The sequence below is a fragment of the Danio rerio genome, chromosome 13, assembly GCF_049306965.1.
Source record: "Danio rerio strain Tuebingen ecotype United States chromosome 13, GRCz12tu, whole genome shotgun sequence".
Classification (NCBI taxonomy): Eukaryota; Metazoa; Chordata; class Actinopteri; order Cypriniformes; family Danionidae; genus Danio; species Danio rerio.
The window spans coordinates 45,257,334-45,271,348 of record NC_133188.1 but is presented as its reverse complement, the minus strand read 5'-3'; the positions used below and the strand labels follow the sequence as shown (position 1 = coordinate 45,271,348).

Sequence of the window (14,015 nt, the reverse complement as noted above, 5' to 3'; positions counted from 1 at the left end):
GCAAACAGATTAATTCCTATGCATCAAACTCCGTGTGCAAGGTTTCTGTGCGTGACAACGACTTAGGATACCAACACAAAACACCTTTAGTAAGAACATAGCGGTTCCAACAAAACAAGCATTTCAATGTATTCTCAGAGAATATATATTGCTGTTGACTGTAGTGTTGCTGTGTTGTTTTGTGTAATCGAACCAAAATGTGACACTTCTGCATTCCCGACCATAAATAGGATGAGAAAGAGAAAAGAGTGAAATCCACAAGAGATGTTTGAAAAGCTAATAGGGTCTTTCCAATGCGCTTTTTCATGTCGCTGCTCTTCAGAAAGCTCTGGGATATCACGACACCGACTCCTACCCTTCAGATCCGTGTGGAGGAAGAAAGACAAAGGCCGGGGGTTCACAGGGCTGAAGAAAAGAGATGTCATTATTTTTGGGACTCCCTGATCCACTCCTTACACAAATGGCTGCATCTGCAGAAATAGAAACCGTAACACTTAGATTTGGAAAACGGGTTCATTGCATCAGTGGCTTTAGTGATTTTATCAGGTTACATTGTTAGCTTTCTCGTTCATAGTGTCCATTGAAATGCATTCAGAAATGGATGAACTGTCTGCTTATTGATCCTTTGTGCTATCTTGGAGTTTTATCTTCAGAATAGGTTTCACCTCCTGTCATTTAATGAACATCATGATTGGGAGGCAAGTTCAAATACTTTTCACATCCAAAAGCAATCAGAAGAGTTCAGATGTTGTGGTAGATCTAGTTTTGTGTATGCGTTTGTTCATGTTTACGTGTTCTCAGTGGTTGATAAGCTATTTTGAGTCGTTGCTAAGAAGATGATTGGCTAAGTAGAATAATCAGTTGTGTGATTCCCATTTAATTAAATAGTGCATAGAAAAATCACATCAGACAGGCTTACCTCAAGACACAGATGCTTTATAAATGCAGCAAACATGTACAGTAAAGCTATAAAAGTGTTCAAAAAGAGACTAAATCTTTACATGCTGTCAGGCCTCTGTGTTTTCGTCATGTGACCTTCCCATGTGCTTCTATGTTCTGTTTTCCCGCCACCAGTCAGTCTCATGAGATCCTGGGTTCACCCCCTGTGTGTATGTATATATAGTCCTGTTTAGTCGTTGTCCGGTATTCTTGGTTATGCGTCATCCACACCCCATGTTGTTCCTGAGTCTTCTGTGTTTCCTTTGTCTTCCTAGTGAGTGTCCTTAGCCTAGACGTGACACACGCATGACTGTTTACAATGCATGCCACTTATGAAAAATTAAGGGATGTGTATTATATCATTGCTGAAACAAAGTAAAAGCACTACAAAATTCTTCGCTTTCAAATAGATCCACATAGCAAAAGTTCTTTGGCCCAGATTTGGCCCACATAAACAGCTTTTGCTTGGCCCACATGCTGCAGTGAATTACAGTGCATGATTGGACCAAGTCTGGCTTCCATATAAGGGCCATATTTCTCAGCCAAGTTAAAAACACATAACTGGACCGGATATGTTGGTGTGTCACAACTGCAATAAATTTGATTATCTCATTAAGCTTTTCGCTTTATGGCCATGCTTTTTCTCGAAGCAACCCAATTGGTAGAATTTTTTTTGGTCAAGAATAATTTAAATGCATTGAAAAGTGGGTCAAGATACGCCAAACTTACACGGCCCACATATAATTATTTTTTTTTACATCTGGGCGAATTAAAACATTTGATCTAGCCCGAGTCTTATGTGCGGCCTTAAAGATGGTGCCACCTCTGTCAAAACCTGATAAAAAAATTAAGTATAAAAAAAAAAATGTATGTATGTATAATTTTTTTAATTATTTATTTATTTATTTTTTAACTGAGCCTGGTTTCTCTCAAGCTTTTTAATTCTTCACCTTTGCCAATCTGTGTTTTTTCCTCACCGCTGTCGCCACTGGCTTATATGGTTTGGGACCTGTAGAGCTGTGCATCGATGGATTTGCTTTTCGATGTTTGAACTTCAGTGAATATTAAACCACACTGAACTGAACATAAACTCTGAAAACTGAACTGACACTGTTTCAAATCACTATAATATTCTATGTGAAGCTGCTTTGACACAATCTACATTGTAAAAGCGCTATAAAAATAAAGGTGAATTGAATATATGGGCCTTTAGAGGAACCAGGAAATATGAAAGTCAGATTCATGTTAGCTTAATAGCAGAATAAAATGAAGGTAAGGGAAAAATTCTGTTATTTTTTACAAATGAAGCATGACCACACATTGTTTTGCACCTCATAAACACAGCCTTAAGGCTTATTTATACTTCTGCGTCAAACGTTGCAACTCTCAAAAAATGTAACTACACGTCGCAACGACGCGTAGCGCAAGCTCTGTGATGGAGCGATTATTTATAAGTGTGGAGTCCCATGAAGGAGCTCCGGATGGAAAGTTGTGTTTTGTGTTTACCACATAGTTAAAGTTGTTGCACGTCCGCCGGTTCCTGCCCCAAAATGAGCGAGTTTGAGCCACTTGTACATCCCGGAAGTCTTCAGGAAAACAAAACAGCAGGAAAGAAACTCGACAAAGAGGAACATTTACACCTCACTGCCAACTAGCGTTTCGGAATTGTTAATGCAGACCAACAGAGACAGCGCACAGAAGTGTAAATGCACAGCTACGCGTGTTGCATGCGCCGTGGGTTACACCGGTTACTTGACGCAGAAGTATTAACCAGGTTTTAGAAAAAACACATCGCACCTTCCCTTTAATAAATATTTTATTTTGCTTTCTACACATCTCTGTGTTCCTCTTAATGATAATTTGGTATTAAATTATTATTTTTGATATTATATATTATTATTCAGATAGTCTCTACTAATCTGAGCAAGCTGCACTTATCCTGTATAAACTCAGTGTGGACCAGGCTTTATGTCATAAGTCAAAAGTCTGCCTATACACAAGACTAAGCATCTGCCAGTGATTGATGGCTCCATAAAGTAAAGGCTGCAGTCGACTGTCAACCTGCTGTGGAGGTCAAAACCTACAAAAATACATACTGTAGATGAGTGTTGTTGTTCTAACGGGCATATATTTTGTCTTCTTATCTCATATTACTTGCATTTTAATTATTAAAAGGAAAGTTCACCCAAAAATGAAACGTCTGTCATCGTTTACAGTTCAATACCATTTTTTTTCTTCTGTTATTTTAAAGAAAATGGATATCTTTATATGAAGAATATTGAAAAACAACAGCTGTTGCCTTCCATAGTATTTTTGATCAATAGTATTCATTTTCAATGGCTGCTGGTATATCGACAATATTTCTCGTTGCTTACATCCTACAACATTACATTTGTTGCTTTATTAACCAACAACTACTATTTCTAAGCAAATTCATACATAATATTAACCTTCTAATGCCATGTGGAAAAACTTGATCAGAAAGGACATCCTTTACCAAACAATTGAGTACAAATTAGCTACTAATTCACCAAAATGTGACATCAATTGACTTGAGATTGTGTTGTGCCTTAAGGAGCCCTCATTTTGCATTTCAAAAGGTCATATTTTGGTTTGGGGGGTCTTCAACAACAGGTTGATATGCATGCAAGGTCAAAAAACAAGGTCTTACAATACGCATTTATTTTTACCTAATTATCCCACCGACTCCAAAATGATTTGTTCAGTGATTCATTTGTTCCCAAACATCTCCTTTGCATGAGTCTATCTGCTGTCATTGGTCTGATGACCCAGTCTGTTGTGATTGGTCGACTGGGTTCAGCGTGAGATGCCCACGACGGCTATGAAGTAGAAGATAGTATGTAAGAGCCCAATGCAGGAATACAATAAAGCAATGCAGTTAAACACCAGCATAATACTCTACTCTTAACCATGACTCCAATAACAACAACACCTTTAGTATTAATCCACACAGTTTCAAAAGCTGAACTATTTTTAAAATTGAAAAGGCAAAGGGCAGAGGATCGCCAGCTCACCAACGCATTTAAATCAGTAAAGGTAGAAGCACGCGTCGTGTTTTTAACGTGGTTTTAGACGCAATATGTGAAAAGCCTGTAAAGATTTAACATAAGAGAGATATAATACAAGCAGTGATCTATAATAGATACATGATTATAAGTTGCGTGGAGTGATTACAACTTACAACACACAATTAAATACATATTTTGCAAACTACACAAACCGAGGCAACAATTTTAATTACAATTACATGTTATGATCTGGAGGAAGAAGAAACTGCTCCATATAAACTGCAAGAGTTACTGACAAAGTCCCTGTCTAAGTCTGACAAAGTCCCATACATAATAATCTCTACTGCTCTTTTCTTTAAAACAAACGGCTGACGAATCCCGCAATGCAGCTTTGGTTATTGTATCATAAAATCTGCAAAATGACAGGATCAAACACAACACTAGGGCGGCTATACTGTGGTATTTTTGTGAAAAAAAACTTTAACCCTTTATTCCCATCTGTCAGTGATCGTCATCTTTGTTTCTTGATAATTCCCGTGATCCTCACACTCCGCTAGTGTCTGAAGGGAAAGGCACATTCACGTTTTACCGGATCCAGCACTACAAATTTGGTGATGTACCTTATCAACATCGACGCGTTCAGGCAAAAGATCCGAACCCAACGTAATTCATTTATTCGACTCTGAGTCAACTGTTTTATTACAGAATCAATCGTTTTAAACACGATGCACTTTTAGATTTAAACCTCAGCTGGATTTTTTCATTCACTTAGTGCTGTTACACACTGATAGAAGGTCATTTTCAGAAACCCATAATTGGGGCTCTTTAATTAATTACCAGTTTCTTAAAGTATATTTAGAGAACTAATACATCAAACATGGCATTTCAAGTCATTTTAAAGAGAAAGATGTTCTAATCTTTAGATTTTTGCAAGTGAAATTTTAAAAAAGAATAGCATCGTCAGTTACTTAAGAGTTTGCATGAGCACAACCTTTATTTGCTGATATTTACAAGTAGCTGTATAGTATAAGTCACACCACATTTTCTGTGCTTGTGTCATATAGTGAGAGAAATCATAATGTGTTTTTATTTATTTTTGCTGAAGATGTTTTTGACCCTCTATTTGCCACATGAAGGCCTTGGATTTTTCTTTTTCGAGTGGGTGTAATGCTTTTAGAGGCTGCGTGCCAGTTTTAATAACCATTCAGGTTATCGCAAACACATGCACAAATGTGCTTGCTTGCTCTTAGGTTGTCTTTTATTTTGCTTTCAGTCCTTTATGTTCTTGAGGAAATAAAACAGATGAAAAAGAAGGCGAAAAATAAATGATTCTTTTCAGTTTTATGTATGAGACTGGAAGATTTCTAAAGTGTTTGTTGTAGTTTTTGTTTAAAGGCTAAAGAACTCATTTAGATTTTTGTGATTTTTTTCTTTGCCGCTTTTAAACACAACACTAATTATGTTTCTTATATGAAAAACCTTAGAGATCTTGATAACCTTTTAAAGATAAACACAAATGTCTCATGATTAATCAGTTTAGATGTAGCCTGTTTTTAAAAGATTATGTCATCTTAAATTGAAGAAAATCATATTTACATCCCTGTGTATAATATAATAAAGTATTCATGATATAATGTCTTAAATATGTTTGGCCACCAACCATCTCAAAATGTAGTCTGTATTTTTTATACATTAAAAAGTCAGTTTGGTAGCACTTTAAAATGATGGTCCATTAGTTAATCTTAGGGCATGCTAACATTAGGTACAGTTGCCTTGAAGTGTGCCGAAGCACCCCCTCTTCCCCGACGGCCTGCACTCACATTGCATTTTGCCTTCTGAGCTGGAGCATGCTTACGTCATCGATGATGTCACTGTTCAGTTTAACAGGAAGAGAAGCACAGTGGAGATTGCTTCAGTTATATTGCTTTAGTCGTTTGGGGTGCAACGACACACAGTCAAATATTTTGACGAACAGATCCACAACTTTTGACACTCAGAAATGATCATAAAAGTCTTTGTGGTGCACATATTAGATGGTTTGCTATAAACTATCAATAAACTGTCTATAAACTATGATGCCGCATTCACTCAGGGCTTCACCGTCACCGCTTGACAAAGGGCGTGTTTGAAGTTGGGGCTGACGTGATCGTCATAGCAGCGTCAGCTAATGAAATTAGTCAGCAATCAGCTACTGTCTGAGCTGGTGTATTTGCATACAGTGATCTGATTGGCTGACGCTTCCGTCAGCGGTTGAAATGTTGAGCAAGTCTCAACTTCTGCAGCAATCAACGTCTCTGAAGCGGCACCAATGGATACACAATGCAGTTTGGCAACGCCTAACGTCACCCATTCAAAGTGAATGGGAAACGTTGATGCTGACGCCCAATGTGAATAAGGCGTCACACTTTGTGTTCATTAAAAACTAAGAATGATTAGGCAAGCCAAGGCAAGTTTATTTATATAGCATGTTTCATACACAGTAGCAATTGAAAGTGCTTTACATAAACAGGAATAGAAGAGACAAATATAAATAAAAAAGAAACAAATAATATAAAAACAAATGAAAACAGTGTAAAGACAGTTTTTCCATAATCCAAAACACTGGTGTATCATATTTTCTAATTTTACTCTCGGACATCCCCCTTCTGTTGATCACCCCTCCAACAGAATCAATTTTCCCCTTAAAACCAACCAACAGTATCTGAGGTTTTAGTCTACTGACCCGCTGACTGCCTAGACCCTCTGTCTCAAGCTTATGACTGTGCGTGTTTATCTCTGTGTGTGTGTGTGTGTGTGTGTGTGTGTGTGTGTGTGTGTGTGTGTGTGTGTGTGTGTGTGTGTGTGTGTGTGTGTGTGTGTGTGTGTGTGTGTGTGTGTGTGTGTGTGTATATGTGTTTGTGTTTGTGTGTGTCTTTGTCGGTCTGTCTGTCTGTCTGTGTGTGTGTTGGGGGGAAGGGGGGTGTATGGTCAAGTGATGTGCTTTTTTAGCTGTAGTGTGGAAGGAAGGAGGGCTGCTCAGAAATGCTAGGTAAAACGCTAGAGTGGATGTGGATCATTTTCGTTCTAAAATTGCCATTGCCATTTTAAAACTAAGACCTATTAGTCTAAACCGGGCCTAAGTGTGTATTTTTCGTGAGCGGATTTGCAATGGGGGCGGGGAGGAGGATCGCGATGCCGGCTCAGCATCTTGGTGTCTGTCGGCCATCCGCGATGGACGATGGCATCTTCTATCGGTCTATCCCTACTGTGAACTTAAATGATTTTAGCAAATCCCTGCAATATAGCAAAGAGCGAAAAATTTGGAGTCTGAATACTTTACAAATCCACTGTACTTACTAACAATAACTATGTATGAATAATCTTGTAAATTATTTATTAATCACGGTTCAACATTAACTAATGCATTATTAAAACCCAAAGCTTTGCTTGTTCACATTAGTTAGCAGAAAGTGATTTAACAAACTAACACTACTTAACATTAACTACAATTAATGAAGATGAATAACTACTGGAATTAATGTATTACTAATAGTTTGTTCACTTTAGTAAATACATTAACTAATATTAGCTAATGGACCATTATTTTAAAGGGCTACCATCAGTATTTGTAACATGGATGAGTAATAATGGCAAGTTTTAATTTTTGGCTGGATCGTATCGTGTAATTATTTTGAAATATGTACTCTGACCTAAATTTGATTGCCGTGGTTTCAAATAAACCTCCAAAAAAGTTTGAAGTTTTCTTAAGTTTTCTGTCCACTAATGAGGCTGTTTTTGTGGTTGACTCAGTGTAGAAAAGGACAGCAGCGTGAAATTACTTGCCCTTCGTATTTTGCGGTGAGCACCACGACGCCTGACTCCACAGTTCATCTTACCATCTGGAGCCTTTATTGTGAGTTATGAGGAAATTAATAATCTGTTTATTGAACAGGTTTTCCCTGGTGGGCTGTAAGATGTAAAGATACTGGAGCTGCAAATGCCGTCGCAGATAAAATGCAGCAGGTGTCCCAATCTCAGCATCTCATAAAGCAGCCGTATATCGCACATTTCTTTTTAATATAACATTTATTTTTTCCCCTTGAGGTCTGTTTATTATTCAGTTGAGGTTTTTACAGTCATTATTTTGACTTTTTCAATGTTTTATATAAACCGTACAGTCAGATAAGATATTTTTGGTGGGTATTGAGAATTGCGCAACACTGAAAAAAAAAACGTTTATTGGATTTACTAAATTGTTTAATGGTAAGTGATTGCAAACAATTTATTAAGGCTGAATTTATACAAACAAATTAAGTTGAACATTACTAAATTTAATTTGTTTGTTTAAATTCAGCCCATATAAATTGCCTGCAACCACCGAAAAAGTCGAAAATGTCTGCATAACCCTTAATATATATATATATATATATATATATATATATATATATATATATATATATATATATATATATATATATATATATATATATATATATATATATATATATAATTTTTATGAAATAATTGATTGACCCAGATTGTGTCCCACCAGACACACTAGAGGGCACTCTACACATCACATCTGCCACTGAAATGGACTACATATTCCATCATGCACTTCACACACACACACTTGTTCCAGTTCACTCCCTGATTGCACTCTCACAGCTGGAAGCTCATGATGGACTGATCAGATGGACCAAAGCAATCTCACAGCAATTCGTAATGTTTTGATTTAATGGCTAATTTGTATGAGTTTGAACAATCTAATTCATACAATTTAGTACAATTTGCTTATCACCCAATGACAGTTGGGGTTAGGGGTGGGGTTAGGTTGGGTGCCACATCTCCTTTTTAGAATCATACATTTTCATACGACTGAACTCGTACGAATTAGCCCCTAAACTGTCAAAACATAAAATTTAACATAAAACGTGCATTTCCTCGTGAGATCAGGCTGGATAGACAATATAATCAGCACACACACACACACACACACACAGACTTTACTGAGTCTTGTTATCGTTACAGTATGAAGCGTTTCCTAGTCTAGTCCTTCCGTGTTCTTTGACCCTTGCCTTATCTTGTTTATTGTTTTCTGTTGCTTGCTTTCTGTATCGACTATTTGCTTGTGACGCTTCTGGTTTGTCCTCATGCTTCTGTTCTTACTAGTGGTGGGCAGAAAACAATGAAACAGTCGAAGCAAATGTGTTGAAGGTTCGAAAGGTTTTGAAACCCATCTCTATAGTGATACCTATGGTCATTTTATGTATTGCTCTGGAACAGCTTCAGCAAAGAAACAGTTATTCAAATTGATGTATTAAACCCTACATTGTAGAGACGAGGTTTCAAGTGATTTTAGTGGAGCGGTAAGATTTCCAGACTAGAATGCTGAGATAATGGGTTTAAATCTAGGGTGATGCAGTTACTAATAAACTAGTAACTAATAAATATTACTTTGTAAATGCTCTGTTCTTGTAACATGTTTTGCTTTAACATTGGTCTGACATACTAATGAACACTTTGTGAATTAATATGTCTTGTTTTTGTTTTTGATTATAAAACTTCAAATACATCAAATCATAATTCCAGAGTATTCAGTAAATCGGGATTCGAACTCGAGCCATTTGCAGCAGATGCTTTGAATCGCTTTAGTCACGTGACGTTGGTGTTTCGAATCACCTTAATCACGTGACCTGGGTGTTTCGAATCACCAAAATTACGTGACCTGAGTGTTTCGAATTACCTTAATCACGTGACCAGGGGCCTCATGTATCAACGCTGCGTACGCACAAAAACTTTGCGTACGCCAGGTTTCACGCTCAGAATCGCTCACGTTTGGATTTACTAACAATGAACTGAACGTGGGAATGTGCGCAGCTTACAGCAGCTTTATGGCTGGCGTACGCACATTTTTTGTGCGTGTCTGTTTTATTTCCATTGGCGACTCCTAGAGGCAGTTGTGTTAAATTCCTCTCTACAAAGTGTCTGAGCCTTGCAATGGCAGCTGTATGAGACGGGTTCAGCAGGTATATAAGGTTTCCATACCATACATTTGACCAGCTAAACATTAAAGCACAATTTGCAGCAGTCGCCTGTTTTCCCAATGTAATCTGAGCGATCTACTGCACGCACATTGCTATAAAGACTATCTGAAGATGAATTTGCATGCGTGAATCAGAAACATTTCCATTCAATAAATGTGCAAATAAAATATGATGCTTATTGATATGAACTTATTGATGATTCCTACTTGTCTTTCTTGTGATAAATAGTTGGCAAAATCTGATATGTAGCGGGGGAAAAAAACAAGAAAGAGTTCATCAGACGCTGGATTCTCTTTTTGCTTGCTTTTGACATTGCTTTTTCGTTGGGTTTTTCCATTAGCATAGTCATTAGCATATTCATACGGGGGAGGAGGCAGGGAGGGGTTTTGTGCTCGTGCATGTTGCGCTCAGTTTCACGTTCATTCAGATGTACAAAAGAATATGCGTGAGATTCGGCGTACGCAGTTTTTCATACATCTGAAATTTTTCTGCGTACGCACATTTACAGCTTTGTGCGTACGCAATGTTTTAGTAAGATTTCCACGCAAGTCTTCGTACATGAGGCTCCAGGTGTTTTGAAACACTTTAGTCATTTGACCTTTGTGTTTCTAATCCCCTTAGTCACATGACCTGGGTGCTTCGGATCATGCTGTGGTGCAGTGTTTCGAAACACTTGTGCTTCGGTATCTCGACACTATGTCGAAACATCAGTTTCAAATCAGCCATCCCTAGTTTTTACCCGATGACCACTGCCTGTTTGACATCTCTTAATAAAGCTGCACCTGGGTTGTCACCCGATTCCTTGGTAACAATGAGAGCTTCTATAATACAGTTTTTAATTGTTTAAAATCAATCATTTCTATTCTATTCATGTAAAAAGTAAACATTGAATATTTATTTTAGTATTGATATACTAAATGTAAATCAAAGGCGGCAACACCAAGGCTCCAAAAATACAAATTTATTAAATTAAAAAGGCTGACACAGAGCGTGTAACGTTTCGAGCCGACATTGAAACGTTACACGCTCTGTGTCAGCCTTTTTAATTTAATAAATTTGTATTTTTGGAGCCTTGGTGTTGCCGCCTTTGATTTACATTTAATTTGCACTTTTTTGCGGTTTTGGCTGAGCACCCAATTAAGAGAGATGTGCATGCTTTTGTACAGTTTTTTTTAGTATTGATATACTATAATTTTTTTGGTTTTGTTTTGTTATTTAAATACTTTTTAAGGGGTTCAAGCATAGTGCTGATACACTATTGTAATTGAAGGAAAGGTCACTTTTCTGCTTTTAATCTGACCTATACTAAATGTTATACTAAATGTTTGTTTGTTTTTTGCATACTTTTTATTTCAGATTACATTTATTGATTTTATCCCATATTATATTAAATTGCCTTATGTATACTTACACTGAAATTAATAATTCATTACAATGTACTTGTAATGTGATGGGGATGCTCACAATGAAATGCAGATTCAAATGCAGGGTTTAATGACAGGTTGGTCAGGCAAGCAATGGTCAACACAGAGACAAACAGATTTATACAGGAAATTCAGAGTCATAGTCAGCAAACAAGCGAATGGTCAAAAGGCTGGAAGCAGACAGGAATAAACACTAAAACAAAGCAAAGATTGGTACACAGTAAGGCAAGGAAAACGTGTTGTAATGTTCACAAAACAGTATAAACAAGACTCAGCACTGATGTGTGTGTGCTGTTTAAATAGTCCTTGTTATCAGTCCATAACGATCTTCTTGCTTTGTGTGTGGTTGTGCAATCAGCAAAATCCGGAACAGGTGCGTGTGAGCCGTGCATGACTGGATCTGTAGTACATGTAATTGCGAATTTGTAATTCTATGGTGATCTGCGTGTCTGCGTGAAGGATTAGATAGCTGATGATTGTGACAGAACTTATTGTATAAACACGTTTTTACTTCAAACTAATGGTTAAATACCTGCATTGTAACTTAATCTGTAATTCATTTCCGTAAGCACATTTATAACTACACTGTTGACAACCTTTACAGCCTAACCCACCCTTAAACCTATTCAAACCACCAAACCTTTCCCTAACCATACTCGTATCCCAGCTCAAGAGCAAGCACACTGAGTTTATCTTTTGATGCAAGTACATAGCAGTTAAGGACACTTAATATAAAGTGGGACCTTGAATATTTCAAGTAACATGTTGCATGTTTTTAGTTTTAGTGAACAACAATAACCCTGATTTTTGCAAGACCACAAATAAAACCATGATAAATGATCAGACTGAAATGTTCATGCTGAAATAATGTTAAAAATAAACTGTGCTGTTTTCAAACTTTCAGACATCTCAGAAGCGAGTTTGGATTCAAAGGTTTTTTTGAAGACCTAAAATATTCCCACAGTAACAGCTGTAAAACGCTCCTCTATTGTATTCTTCTTGGTTTATCTGCTGTTAGGAATGATAGTTTCTATTGTACGCTGTCTTTATTTTATTATTATATGAGTCACTGATGTGCAGTTTGAGGAGTTATTTAACCTAATACCATTGTCAGGTTATGGAAGGTCAGAACATTTTATATCTTAGATTTAATATGATATTTTATTGTACTGGAGAGGTCTTATCATTTTTTACTGATTTAATTTAGATTTTTGGACACTTGCTGTTATTTTTAGTGCAAATAAACCATATTTGAAAATGTTTAACATAATTGCACTCTTTTCTACTCTAAACAATATTTTCACTCTTCTTGGTTTATCTCCTGTAGGAATGATAGTTTCTATTGTAGGCTGCCTCCATTTCATTATTATAAGAGTCACCAATGTGTAATTTGAACAGTTATTTAATATAATAACATTTCAAGGTCAGAACATTTTAAATCTCAAATTTAATATGGTATTTTTTTGTACTGGTGAGGTTTTTTCATTTTATATTGATTTTATCAAGGGTTTTTGCTAATAAAATGCAGAGATGGAAGGAGATGGGATGAAATGAGGTTTCAATGAGGGGAACAGCATGATGAAAAGACTCAAGTCAGGACATGAACGAAGTCACCTGAGATGCTGCTGCTGTCAGATCATGGCCTACAACATTCTGACCACATACTTTTGTAGAACATCCAGTAAAATTTACTCATCAAATTTGATTTCTTTTGTCATATAATCATTTTATACACTCAAAAAATTGCACTTTAGTTGAACACGAAGCAATCATAAACAATGGTTTCATGTGATTAAACCACATTATCTTAACATCACTTCATGATGTTAAAGCAGCGTAAAATATGTGCGTTCATTTCACATGAACAGATGATGTTGATTAAAAATGATTTAAATACTTATATTTAACATGAATTCATGTTTGTTTTACTTTAAGTATTGACATTAAATAAACACATTTTGATGTCATATAGAGAGCTGCATTTTAATGTTTGCAGCGGTTGCATCAAGAAAAATAAAGAGAGATGCATCACAGATATATTTCTTTTACTTAATCTTCTGTCATCTTAATGACCAGTTGATCTACCGGCGGCAGATTTAAAATAGGACTGTTAAAAGAAGTTGCTTAGAAGAAGGTCATCTAACTGTGGTGTTTATATGTGCATCCTTAAACTCTATATAACATTTATAATGCATTTATAAAACATTTATAATGCCACTTATTTCTCTTATCTTCGAAAGGTATGATGCAAAAAACTCTAATGGTGGACAGCTGCTTCTCACTCAGAGCTGTTTATTCTAATGAGGGAGAGATTGTCACTAATGGGTGGGGCTTTCCACTGTAACATGTGCAAAGGGATAATGTCAGTCAATTTGTTTCTGCAGACTGTTTATTTGTGATTATAATAATTAGAATGAATTGTTTTATTACCATTTGAGGCTGGCTGTATTCACACACTGCTGCTACACATCAGTTTTAAACCCCTTACAATAGTGATTTCTGCATAATAGGTTTCTTTTAAAGTGCATTAATATGCAGATATTAGCTTATTGTAATAATATAGCTGCTTATAAAGTTTGTACATTTCACAAATCAGA

The 14,015-nt window shown here is 36.5% G+C and overlaps 1 protein-coding gene across 5 annotated transcripts in view; it reads left to right on the top strand.

Moving 5' to 3' along the window:
* Positions 1–14,015, top strand: part of pcdh15a (protocadherin-related 15a) — a 759,862-nt gene that overhangs the window by 135,022 nt on the left and 610,825 nt on the right. The window contains exon 3 of one of the 5 annotated variants that reach the window (XR_012388475.1): positions 7,763–7,860. The exons of the other annotated variants lie outside the window; for them this stretch is intronic. The gene's annotated coding sequence lies outside the window, so the exon portion shown is untranslated. The remainder of the gene's footprint in view (positions 1–7,762; positions 7,861–14,015) is intronic. 5 annotated transcript variants of the gene reach the window in all.